The sequence below is a fragment of the Urocampus carinirostris genome, chromosome 4 (genome assembly GCF_059441175.1).
Source record: "Urocampus carinirostris isolate Australia breed hairy pipefish chromosome 4, RoL_Ucar_1.0, whole genome shotgun sequence".
In the NCBI taxonomy this organism is placed as follows: Eukaryota; Metazoa; Chordata; class Actinopteri; order Syngnathiformes; family Syngnathidae; genus Urocampus; species Urocampus carinirostris.
The window spans coordinates 19,830,456-19,843,047 of NC_142352.1; the positions used below are offsets into that span (position 1 = coordinate 19,830,456).

General features: G+C 37.4%; 1 protein-coding gene across 1 annotated transcript in view; it reads left to right on the forward strand.

Annotated features, from left to right (window-relative positions):
* Positions 1-12,592, forward strand: part of LOC148367059 (protein kinase C-binding protein NELL1-like) — a 282,893-nt gene that overhangs the window by 226,219 nt on the left and 44,082 nt on the right. The window lies entirely within an intron of this gene.

Below are 12,592 nucleotides of genomic sequence, written 5' to 3' on the forward strand. Positions count from 1 at the left end.
ATACCGGACAGGACAGGACTGACGGGATCGACACCGGACGCTGGATACTGGAGCAAGGTACTGGACAGACGGGATCGATACCCGATACTGAATATTGGAACAAGATAACGGACAGGACGGGAAAGACGGGATCGATACCGGATACTTGAGCAAGATACCAGACAGGACGGGACAGATGGGGTCGATACCGGATACTGGATACATGAGCAGGATACCGGATAGACTCAAAATACACATCTTGCAAGTGCAGAGGTTCGTTGACGGACTGACAAGGATTGAATGAGAGCACTGAGTTTAAATAGGAGGGGAGCCAATCAGGCAACGAGCATTGCCAAACGATCGGACCCAAGTGAGGGCAATGGCCAACCGTGGCAATAAGTATTAAAAATGCACATTTACATCATAGTTTGTGTATTTTTACATATTATTTAAATCAATACTGTTTTGTAATGGATGAATTTTTTTTTTTTTATGTCTTACCACTAGAAGGTGCTCAATATTTGACACAGTCCCTTTAGGATTTAATTTGATGTTTACGTCTCGATTTAACAGGGCATTTTTCGGCTGTGTCGTCTGCGCTCGAGGGCAACGTTGTCTGCTTTTAATTGAGCGAAGCGATGATTAATTGCAGAGTCAAAAGAATAAAAGACTGCTGCACGTTTTAAGCTTTCAAACAATTAACATATGAGGCAACTAATTCTTGGCTGTGCCTTGCTGTGATGTAGACACTGAGAAATGAAAGGAAGGAGGCTTTGCTTTGTGAATGCTCGTCTTCAATTGTAGAGGGCATGCTGAGCATGAAAATGCATCCAGCAATAATAGTGTCCCTTTCCAAAAAAGCGGGAAGGGCAAAAAAATCAAAGGAAGAAGAAGGGAATGACAAAAATGGGAAAATGACCCAAAAAAGGGGAATAATAAAGAAAAAGAGGCAACAAGTAACAAGAAAATATGGAAAAAAAAGATTTTTAAAGAATAAATAATATTTCTTACCCCTTTGGCAGTTTCCTCGATAACCATCGTGAACGGTACGATAGGTCTATGGTTATCACAGAACACTGGTATACAACAACTCTAATTCCCTTAGAACAGGGGTGTCAAACTCATTTTATCTTGGGGGCCACGCGATAGAACAAACATTCTCTCGGGGGCCGGTCCAGTAGATTGAGGAGAAAGAAAAAAAAGAGAAAGAAATAAGAGAGGGAGAGAAAACAGAGTGTGGGACAAGGAAAGAGAGAAAGGGAGAAAGAGAGAGAGGAAAAGAGAGAGAGAGAGAGAGATCATGAGAAACAAAAGAGATGAAAAGAGAAATAGTGAGAGAGGACGAAAGAAAGACAGAAAGAAAGAAATCAAAAGAGGAATAGAAAGAGAGAAAGAGAGAAGGGAAAAGGGAAGAGAGAGGAAAAGAAGGTAAAAAGACACAGTGAGAGAAAGAGAAAAAGAGACAGAGTCGTGGAGAGAGATAGAGTGAGACAAAAAGGGTGAGAGAGAAAGAGAGAGAAATACAACTCCAGAGTCTTTGAAAGGCACCTTACCTTGGCAACATTAACTGGACATATTTGAACCTGCAGCTTGTTTTTCTCTTGCTCTTCCCTTAGCTTTATCTTTTGGGCCGGATTCATTCCCTTAGTGGGCCTGATCCGACCAGCGGGTCACCTGTTAGACACCCCTGCCTTAGGATATTTCCATGCTTTATAAAACCTCCTTATTTTTAATAATTGTCCTGCGTGCATGGTTTTTATGTATTTGTGTCTCTCTTTAGCATCACCGCAATTCTATAAACACTACGGTATTGTATTGCACTAACTCTTTGCAAAACACTCGAGATTCAGAACTGAACAAAGATAAGTCATACATTTACAACTCTTTCACAATGTCTAAAAAAATGGCTAAAAATACATGAATGCAAAGTTGTTAGGACCACTTTTGGAAGCCCCTAGACCTACCTTTAGAGAAATGTGTAAAACATATCCATCCATCCATCCCTTATCTGCACCGCTTATCCTCAGGAGGGTCGCGGGAGTGCTGGAGCCCATCCCAGCTATCTGCGGGCAGTGGGCAGGGGACACCCTGAACTGGTTGCCAGCCAATCGCAGGTGTAAAACATAATGTTTGATTTTTCAGTTTTTGATCAAATTTGACATGGTACTACGTCAGGCTTCAAGATATTGTCTAACCTGTTTTCAAGCTAAAATGCCCATGCTACACTCATCTGCAGACATTTGATGGAAAAAAAATGGGTGAGAATAAAAACCTTCCATTTCTGTGTGTTTCAACTCAGATTACTCAATGATAGTAGCACTTGCAGTGATTATTCTCTGAACCAGATTCTCTGAACCGTTCAAGAACAGTATTCAATCTACTTTGGGTACATATTGGATTGGGATTTGAGGCAAGTTTTAAAAGACCGGTAAGGGGTTAAATTAAAAAAGATTATGGGCGTTTTTAAGGGGAGAAAAATGATAGCCTAATGCAGTGGTCGGCAACCACTAGCTTGTTTATAGTTACCGGCGGTGGAACCAGGTTACAGGGAAATAAACAAAATGTGCCTTGTTATTTCTTACATTGTATTTATTCATGCAAAGTGAAGCTACCAGAAAGCAGTGTCAGCGTCATTTTTAAAACTTCACCCAAAATTCAAGCATGTTTCAATCCTTGACACCAGTGTTTCCTCTAAGCTGCGCGCGTGCGCAATTGCACACTGCTCGCACATTCTCTGCGCACAAGAAAATCTAGCCAGCGCACAAAAATGAGGGCTCAAAATTACTAATTAAGAAGCGACTTAATTTAAAGTTACAGTGCATGAAGGTTCCCCTGACGTTGTGTCCTAAATGCGGTATTTTGAAGTTGAGTCGAAGTAGAATGAAGTTGAGTAAAGTTAGTAGAGTTTGTCGAGAACCGGCTTCTTCGGCTCGGCTCACTAAAAGTAACCGGCTCTTTCTGGTCCTAAACGGTTCTTCAGGTTGTTTTTGCTTCTTTAATCCCAACATTACCAAATATTGTGTAAACTTATGCACAAAATGACTTAAAGAAAGGGGGGAATAGAACAAAAAAGAAAAAAATGCCAAAATGAAAAAGTAGTGAAAAGCTGAGAAAAAAAGAAACAAAAGGAAGAGGAAAAAAAGAAGAAAACACTTAGAAAAAAGCCAGAAAAAAAGAAAAGAAAGAAATGTAGGAAAAAAGTAAATAGAGGACAAAAAGAAGAGTAACTCAGTGAGATTTTTTTAAAGGAATTTTTAAAAAAGGAGAAAAAAACACGGAAAAAAAGATGAAAAGGTTTTTGTTGCATTCAAATAATTTCCAATTATATCAAGTGAATCTTGTTGCCAACATTGTACTTCCACTAAAAATGTGATTTAAAATGTGATTAAGTACAGTTCTGTATCTATCAACTGACCAAATAAGCCCCCCAAAATGTTAATATTATGCGACAATATATATCAGGAAATACAAAGAAATGGATATCTTGTGAAAGAATTGTAAGGACAAACGACATTTGTAGGCCGTACAACCTTCGCAATAGTACATGAGTCAATTCATTCAAAAGAGAAAAATAATTTTGCATTGCCAGAAACTCAGCAAAATGTAACTTGATGTCAAGTTTTGGACATGTTTGATAACGATTGAGTTGCCACACTTGGGATTATGGTTGCCCACTGTTGTTTCAAGCGTTGCTCACAGACTTTGTGTGAACGCTCAGACCCGTGGAAAATTAGAGGGAACATTGCTTGACACCCAACATTAAAATTCAAGTATTTTCAAGGATTCTCAAGTACCCAGGACACACTTGTATTCCGGTGTAAGGAAGCCTAAACAAATCATCGCAATCTCTTCACGGGATCAAATGCACGTCAGGTTCGGTGTCCCTCCTCTACACGTTGGTCGTCGGCACCAAGCGCAATTCCAACCCTACATCCTTCATCTCGGCGCTAAACGTCATCTTATCTTGCTGGAAAACGTGGCGTCAGCTACTTTGCCATGCGTGTGTGCGAGTTGCAATAATGGATTTCGCCAATCCCGCTCAGCATATAGTTATGAAAGCTCCTCACATCGGACTGCCAAGGGCGCCCCCCCTCCTGCTCTTCCCCTCTTGCTCGTCTGATAGCTCCATGCCCCTCTGACTCTTCCGCAGATTAAAATAGATAAAATCGTCCAAACGTGTCCAGAATGGATAGTTTCCCAGTTCAATGTTTAGTCGCCCTGTTGTTGTTGTTTTTTTTATAGTCAATAAAATCATTTCATTATCTTTCTTGGTTCCTTGTGGTGGTTAATAAAGACTCATTAAAGGGACAGTGTGTATTATTTAGTCCCTCTTAGTGGTGAAAAAGCTAAACGATATTGATTTAATCAGAGGTGTCAAACTCATTTTAGCTCGGAGGCCACATGGTTGAAAAAAAACGTGTCAATGTATGCGATAAAAGTGGGTTGGGGGTCTTTTTGAAGGCTCACAACTAAATCATGATTCAGGGGTGTAAGATTTGAATATAAAAAGGAGTATATAGGGTTTTTTCCCACAGTTTCTTCTTCACCAGGATTTAATCTCCTGTAGTGTTTGTTAAATATGAATTTGTAAGACAACAATTAAATTCATTCCTACTGGATTTTGTTTAATTTAGGGAAACTCGGGCTGACAGGAAAGTGACAAAAAAAAGCATAGAAAAACTAATTTCAATGATTGATTTAATTATTTAAAAATGTATTGAATTTTTATTTGTATTTTTTTATGAAAATATTTACCCAAATATGCAATCTTCACTGTTAGATTTCATAACCATCATGAAAAGGGACTAATGATTCTTCAAATGTTTGCAAAGACACACAGGTGCCATTTTACTTTATTTATTTATTAATGTTTAATTTTTTGAATTGACTTTAACAGCATGTCTGATTTTATTTAAGTAAAATAACATTGTGGTGGTCTGCGAGTATAAGACCCCTGATTCGTGCAACTGAAAATCAGCTTAGATTATAGGTTGTCTGTGTTTGTGATCACTAATATTTGGTATTGGCCCTGTAAAAATAGTACAGACGCTGTCCTACTTACGAACGAGATCCTGAGGTTCCGGATGATCGTTCGTAAGTTGCTTCAGTGCTATGTTTTGTATGCTTAAGGTATAAGTAACCTGTATTGTTTTGTACTAAAACATAAACATTTCATAAAATAACATATTCTCTATAAAGATAAATAAATCTGTGTTTAACTTACCTTTGGAATATGAGCTTCAATAGTTAGGCGACTTCTTCCTCTGTAGTAGAAAGTGGCCGAAAAAGTGATCCAACCATTTTCTCAACCGCATCAAGCTTTCTTATTCCATTTTCATTTCAAAATAAACGTCTCGCCTCTTCTTTACACTTTACTCCAACCATTTTGAATGGATGCACGAGATATTAAACAAAAAAATATCAAAGGTCTTAGAGCGCTGGAGATACAGTACAGGATGTTTACACACGTACTAGGAAGAGGAAGCCGGATTTCTTTGTCGGGGTGGATGCTGGGTGACCTCTCACAGCACCACCACATGCCGATAGCGCCGGAAAGAAGCACGACGGTCCTGTCCTGTACTGTACACAATACAATATCTAACTTAAACCAATGTCCTGATATTTTTTGACATCCCCAAAAAAATTATCGTATCTACCATTTTCCGTAAGTCGAATGGAGAGCGTCTGTATTGGTCAATCAGTGTTCCATTTGTAATATGCAATAAATAACTCAACTCGATTTAAATTCAGTAAATTGCTGATTTATGTTTTGAAAACGTTTATTGCCATTTGCATTTTTTACCTTGCTGAGACTGAAAATCAACTTAAAAGATCAGTTATAATCATTCTTGACCACTAATAATCGGTATCTGTCCTGTAAAAATGATTTTGGTTGTTCCGTTTGTAAAATGGGACAAATGTTTAACCAGGATTTAAATTCTGTAAAGTGATTGGTTCATTGGTTTATTGTTCTGTTTTGTGTTTTAAATTCAATGCCTGCATTATTTACTTTACTTCAACTGAACATTAGCTTAAGATAGAAGTTATCTACATCATTGACCACTAATAATCGGTATGTTCCCTGTAAAAATGACATTGGTCGATCATTGTTCTCTTTGTAAAATGCGACAATTGTTTTATTAGGATTTAAGTTATGTAAAGCGCTTGGTTTATTGTTTTTTTTCTAATTCAATGCCTGCATTATTTACTTTGCTGAAACAGATCAGCTTAAAATATCATTCATCTGCATCCTTGACCACTAATAATTCGTATCTGCCCTGTAAAGTCGATCTCTATTCCGTTTGCAATGTAGGCGCATCTTAAGCAGTATTTGAAAGAATTCTCAACTTTTTACCGACAATTTAAAACAATCCATTCTTGAGGTAATTGAAATGTGCGGGGGCTCCCCACAGTATAGAACTCTCTAAAAGGACGCAAGGGTAATAAATCGGCATGCCGGTAATATTGATCATCTGCCCTCACAACCCTCTGCAGATGCATTATGATGGTGAAAATCTCTCTTAATGCATCTTTAATAAGTCCGAGCGCCTGGCACACATCTTTATTGCCATGTAAGTGTTGTTATGATGAAGGATGTTGGAGGAATAAAACTCAAATGTGATAATAGCCCAAAAGTGACTAGTGAAATGCAAAAAAGCATTTACTTCTTTTGGCTGATAATTAGGGGCATTTCTTTTATATAAATTTGTTTTAAAATTGTATTTTTGTGCAATTAAGAGCTGAGCCTACTCATTTTAAGTCACTTTCTTCTTTTAGCATGAAATATTACTCAAAATGAAATCATTTATATTACATAAAGTTGTTCATTTTAGGGGGGTTAGCGCGTGTGTGGCACAGTTCTTAGGTCATGAGATCGAACCTTCGTGTGTGGAGTTTGCTTGTTCTCCCCTGTGCTTGTGTGGGTTTACTCCAGGCACAATTGGAATTAATTTTCATTTTGGGAAAAAAAATGTTAAAAATGAATTAAGATAAGAAAAATATTTCTTAAGAAGGGAAAAATGTTTTCAGAGTGGATGGCAAAAAATGTGTTCATTTTAATTTTTTTTGTTGTTGTTTTAATACAAAATATTAATCGTAATGGGAACATTAAAATTCTATTCATATTGCTCATTTAAATCATTATGTTCCTGTTTTACTGGGAAACAATATGACAATTCAGTTTAATAAGAAAAACAATACTTAAAATTGGAAAATGTTCTCATTGAGGGGATGGCAGAAACATCCATCCATTATCTGCACCGCTTGGCCTCAGTGGGGTCGCAGGGGTGCTGGGGCCCATCCCAGATATCATCGGGCAGTGGGCAGGGGACACCCTGAACTGATTGCCAGCCAGGCGCAGGGCGCACAGAGACAGACAACTCACTCGCTTATTCATACCCAGGGACAATTCAGACCGTCCAATTAACCTGACATGCATGTTTTGGGGATGTGGGAGGAAACTGCAGTGCCCGCAAGAACAGGATGAACATGCAAACTCCACACAGGAAGGTTCGATCTCATGACCACAGAACTATTCCACAGACGTGCTAACCATTCAGCCACAGTGCTTTGGCAGAAACATGTCTTTATTTAAAGTATTATTTTACTTGTCTTAGTGATAAATATTACTCAAAATGAGATAATTCATATTACAGTGATATCTCATATTTTAAGCATTACTTTTATATTTTACAAAAAAACATAGTTAACAATACAGGAAAGTCAGAAAAATAATTTTTAAAAAGGGAAATGTCCCCATAGAGTGAAATACAGAAACATTTGTTCTTTTGAAGTATTGTGTTTCTTGTCCTAGTAATAAATATTACTCAAAATGAAGGTCAAGTCAAGTCACATTTATCTGTATAGCCCTTAATGACAAACTGTCTCAAAGGACTGCACCGGTTACACCACGAGACCAGCCCCTGATCTTAAACTAACATGCGGGCAAGGAAAAACTCAAAACTTCAGCACGAGGAAACTAAAAAAACCTTGAGAACGGGCCTCACAAGTGGAAGACCAGGGTGTAATATATTTAGCACAAAACATAGTGGACATCAATAAAAGAAAACAATACGTAATATGTTGAAATTTGTCCAGAAAGTACATGACAGCAATGTCAAGCCTGTAAAAGCAAATGGGTACAATTGTTCATTTTCGCATTACTTCCCTATTTTACTAGAAAAAAAAGATGAAATACAGTAAAATAAGAAAAATATTTCTTAAAATGGTAGAAAGGGTCTAAAAGTGAACATTCCTATCCGGGCAGTTTTTGTGGTAGCCTTTTTTCGTGAACAAACGGGAGGTCCAGTGAAGGCAGTTGACCCCCACTCTATGGCTGAACAAAGCCATTATTGAGGTTTATAAGCCGCCCATACGTTTTATACCGATTCTGACCTTAGCAGGGGCGGTCACTGTTTCCGGGGCCTGTTTGTCCCTCCGGCTGTACAAACAACTGTCAGCCGGGCGCTTCTTTACAAGTATTGATTTATTCATTCGTTGTAAACTCAATGGCTCACCATGACATATAACATCTGCGCTGATGTATGGCATCACTTCACACTCGAGGGACAAAGATGAGCACCGGAATCTATTCGTTATTCTCATTTCATATTCAGACACTTGCAAGCAGAAGTCGAGTTAAAAGTGGCATTGCGCTTATTATTGCTCCATGTGCTCCCGATAGAATAAACAGAGTATTGTCAGGATTTTTGCATTTGTTGAATAATTAATTAGTTGGGTCACATAGATAATTTTCCCACAACATTTTTTACACTCGGCTTTCTCTCTTAAATGTCTTTGTTATTTTGAATCTGCAAAAAGTCCCTTTCGTTTTTAACAATTGGTATCCCATTTCTCTGACTTCCCCTTAATTTGACCCCTTCCTTTAGCAAAGCAAGTTCCTGATTAGAGTAAAAAACTCCAAATCTTTCACAAAGCATAGAGGGATAGGAAAGAATGAGGGACAGAAGTACATAATTTGTGAAAAGTATTTTATTCAGCTTGACCGTTTCTCCAAATGCTAATCAAAATACTTTTCGTTCTTTTGAATCTGCGAAATATCCCTTTTATTTTTGACACGTATATTCAATCCCATTATTCCCCATTCCCATTCCACTCAAAGGTGTTCATGTTGTGGGACAAGGAAAAACAGAGATGTGGTTGTAGTATGAAGACGAATAAACAAGATTACAGCGCAATAATCTCAGGCATCTTATTTTGCAAGTTTAACTCAAAACTTTATTGTTGTAAACCGGTCCAACGTTGCTGTTTGAGGTAAGTGAAATTAAAAAAAAATAAAGAATACATAAAATTTGAGGACAACCGTGATTTCAAAATATTAAGCGCATTGAATTTTAAGACACACCATTTAAAAGCAGCCCAGTGTGAAATAGTTTTGTAATGAAGGCACGCTGGATTATAAGGTGCATAAAATCAAAATGACTAGCTAGTCAGACAATTCAAATAAAAAAATATTTCACAGAACATAAAGTCACCTAAAATCTGGTTTAACCGTGAAAATAGACTGATTAATTCAAAGGGTTTGTACGGGTGCTTGGAATCATTCAAAATGCTTGAATTTGAATTTTGTGTTCCCAAGGGTTGAAAAGTGGTTGAATTTTGGGTAAAGTGCTTGTAAAGGCTTGAAATTGTTGCCATGTTTCTCAACAAGTCTTCTTAGAAACGACGCCAACACTGCTCTGTAGTGATTTGCTTTGCCATTGCATTTCTTCTTTGCTTGTGATTAACGAAATCTGGGATTAGTTTGTATGGCGCTGTCATGTCGCCCCCTATAAGAGAGGTGCATGCTACACCTAAACAGGGCTCTACGAAATGTGTATTAGTGCAAGTATTACATATTAATAATGGACATTTATTATGGGCTTTGCAAAAAATGCAGGTAGCACTTCCCAGTAGTAAATAATAATGGGAAGAACTTTCTGCATCTGAAAATTTAAGCTACATGTTACCATTATTTTTACCCAACACCTATATGGAGAGAGATTTGTCTCGAAAATATTTACACACATATTTATTCAAATTTACAAATGTGTTTGCCCTTTAAGTTCTAAAAATGCATACGTCTTGATAAATGTTCACGCAACATTAAATATTGCATATGTACATTACAGATATATTAGTCGCTCTACCAAATAAATTTTCTTTATTTAACGGTACTGCAACCAATAAAAAGTACTTGAATTTGACCATAAAAAAGGTGTACAAACCATGCATTCATTAATGGTTATTATATTTTAATTGAATTGTCTTTATTGTCATTGATATGAACGTTTTAAAACATGTTATGCATTGATATTAGACATGGCACTCCAGGGTAAACATCTAATAAAGACTTTAAAGAGCAAAAACACAAAAGACTGTCAGAACAAATAGTCAAAAATATTTAAAACATAATTCTTGGAGACTGGCCGAAGTTATGATAGTAGATAGATAGATAGATAGATAGATAGATAGATAGATAGATAGATAGATAGATAGATAGATAGATAGATAGATAGATAGATAGATAGATAGATAGATAGATAGATAGATAGATAGATAGATAGATAGATAGATAGATAGATAGATAGATAGATAGATACTTTATTCATCCCCGAAGGGAAATTCACATTTCCAGCAGTCTGCCGGGTAGAGTTAAAGAGCCTCATGGCATGAGGAAGAAAAGATAGTGGATCGTAACAATAGTTTAATGAAAAGTGAAACCCTTAGCAGTAATCTCTGGCAGCAAACTTATTTATTTAGCGATTTAAACACTACACTTTATTTAATTGTAATTATGCATTTGAGAATTGTATTCACATGTATTTTCTGGTCAGTAAAGAGCACCTGATTCTCAGACGCTATCCAGCATTCCTAGCAAATTTGGTGGTTCTAAGGGTATACTCTAGAAAATGTGGTAACTGTCGTACATGTTACATCACAAACAATTCAGCTCAGAATGAAGATGTGGAAAGCAGGTTGTGCTTCCTCAACTCCTAAAGGAATTTTTCCTCTGCCCTGACCAAATAAATGGAAGGGGAGGAGATGGATAAACAAGACTAAGTGGGTAGGTGAAAGGGGAAGTAATGGGATTCAGCCTAATACATGCAAATATGCACCAGACCGCCCTTTTTAAAACAACCTTTAATGGCGTCATTACCAGAAGACTAACAAAGCATTAACACGTCACATCGGTGAGCCACGGAAGCCTGTAATTAGCCGACTCGTCTTCCATGTTCTAATTAAAATGCACATTTGGTATTTCTCACAACGGGTGGAATACCCATTGGCTTTCAGCGTTCACTTGAGCGCTAATTCCGAGATGGATCCTTAGATGCCCAACGACCGTGAACAGGGCAGTTAGCTATGGCACCGAGTGGAGTGATTTGATTCTCGCCACCCACTAGAAAGCAATCTGAGCCTTTAATGGGAAACTCAAAGAGCAAATGTGTGAATATAAGCATGTCTGGAGAAGTCACGAGTCAGCAACAGGCTTGCTTCCACGTCCCGATAGTTCAACTGGAGGTCACAATAGTCATCATATTAGTCTGGTAATGAGACATTTTTCAATCTACAGTTTTCCTCAATTATCACAGGTTATCTCTCCCATAACCACCCATATTAAGTGAATTTGTATCAGTATATACCGTAAGAGTTCATGTATAACGTGCATTTTTTTTAACCTAAACAAGAACTTGAAGTCTGGGTAAGCGTAAACAAAGTTTTACAGTAGTAGATTACTGTATTTGTGAAATGATACATCTATTGAAATACAATGCTGATCAAAATTGTTTTCTCCCCTTAAAAGATCCTACCGCTTTTTCAACTTTAAAGAACAAGACATTTTGACTCCAGACTGTTATTTTAGTCTATGATTGCTTTAATTTGAAGTGAGCCTAAGGATAAGTTCACAGTGCAAAGCCAAATGGTCAACTCCGATTCTTTGGAAGAAATCTGATGTTTTTGTGAGATTGTTGACATTTTCAACAAAACTACAGCCATCTGTGTGAACGCCACAAGTACCCTTGCATGCACAAAAGAGGACTTGTGTTGTCATAAGCAATGCGCTCAGTGTTGGCAAAAGTACTCATGGATGTTAACGCCCGACTGTAGCTAGCAATTTTTAAGTTATCGTGCTACCGAAGGCAGGACATGTACAACTTAATTAAATCAAAAACCTCACTTTCACTCCATTGAATGCTCTGTGTTTTGGTCCGCCATAGTTATTGATTCCTCCGCTTCCTCACTCCTCGTTGAAAGCAAAATAGTGACTTATTTTGCCTATCGATTCCGCACAGGTTTTTAATATTCTGTAGGCGGATTGTATTTTGCACGTAAAACTAGAATGTGCCATAACATCTACAGCGAAGAAAATAAGTATTTGAACACACTGCTATTTCTCCAACTTAAAAGTCATGTAGGGGGTCTGAAATTTTCATCATAGGTGCATATCCACTGTGAAATAAATAAACTAAAAAGAAAAATCCAGAAATCACAATGCATGATTTCTTAACGATTTATTCGTGTGATACAGCTGCAAATAAGTATTTGAACACCTGAGAAAATGAATGTTAATAGTTGGTACAGTAGCCTTTGTTTCCTAATACAGAGGTCA